This window comes from Amphimedon queenslandica, unplaced genomic scaffold (assembly GCF_000090795.2).
Source record: "Amphimedon queenslandica unplaced genomic scaffold, v1.1 AMPQUscaffold_11610_Cont14435, whole genome shotgun sequence".
In the NCBI taxonomy this organism is placed as follows: Eukaryota; Metazoa; Porifera; class Demospongiae; order Haplosclerida; family Niphatidae; genus Amphimedon; species Amphimedon queenslandica.
This window is the reverse complement of record NW_003548148.1, coordinates 1-653: the sequence shown is the minus strand read 5'-3', so window position 1 is coordinate 653 and position 653 is coordinate 1. Positions and strand designations below refer to the sequence as shown.

At 38.6% G+C, this 653-nt stretch overlaps 1 long non-coding RNA gene across 1 annotated transcript; it reads right to left on the bottom strand.

Moving 5' to 3' along the window:
• Positions 1 to 251: 251 nt before the first annotated feature.
• LOC109589136 (uncharacterized) lies at positions 252 to 635 on the bottom strand. The gene is made up of 3 exons (XR_002188541.1): positions 505 to 635; positions 373 to 453; positions 252 to 296 (listed from the first exon to the last, which is right to left on the bottom strand). It is a non-coding gene; the product is annotated as an uncharacterized LOC109589136 (long non-coding RNA).
• Positions 636 to 653: the final 18 nt, after the last annotated feature.

Here is a 653-nt window from a genome sequence, read left to right as displayed (position 1 = left end):
AGCAATCAAAATGAACAAACAAATAAGTCTAAAAGAATATTATGCAATTGTTTATCTTACACAATGTAGCCATTTCCCAAAACTCATCAAGAGCCTGCTGAGACATAAGACCCTAACCAGCCTCATCTTTATGACCACCAGAGCTGCTCTGATAAGTGTGTAATATTGTATCCTCAACAACAGAGAATCTAAAAAATGACAGCAGCAAAGTGTAGTAACAGACCATTAACATGCAAGGCTAATAATTACCCGATGATTTGGAAGAAATAGCGCTTGAATTCTTGTGTGTCATCAACCTAAGAGAGAAAGGGAGGGGGGAGGAAGAGAGGGAAGGGAAAGAGAGGGTGGAAAGAGATGTGAGGTTATGTGCACCTTTGTTGGAGGCTTAATGGCCAATCTGAGCTGCTGTCTCCTTTCATTTCTATAATCATCAATAAAATGATCTCTTCTTCCCTACAGATGCATACACATACACACATACAGCTAAATAATTTATAACTTTACCAGAACAAAGTGAATGTGCAGACATCTGTTAACAGGAGAAAAATCAACAATGTCTTGAGTAGAAGCTGTTTCCACTTTAATGGATTCATCCTTCAACAGCAACTGACGTACATTGCTGGATAATTCTAGTCTAGCTAGTCTCTGAACCT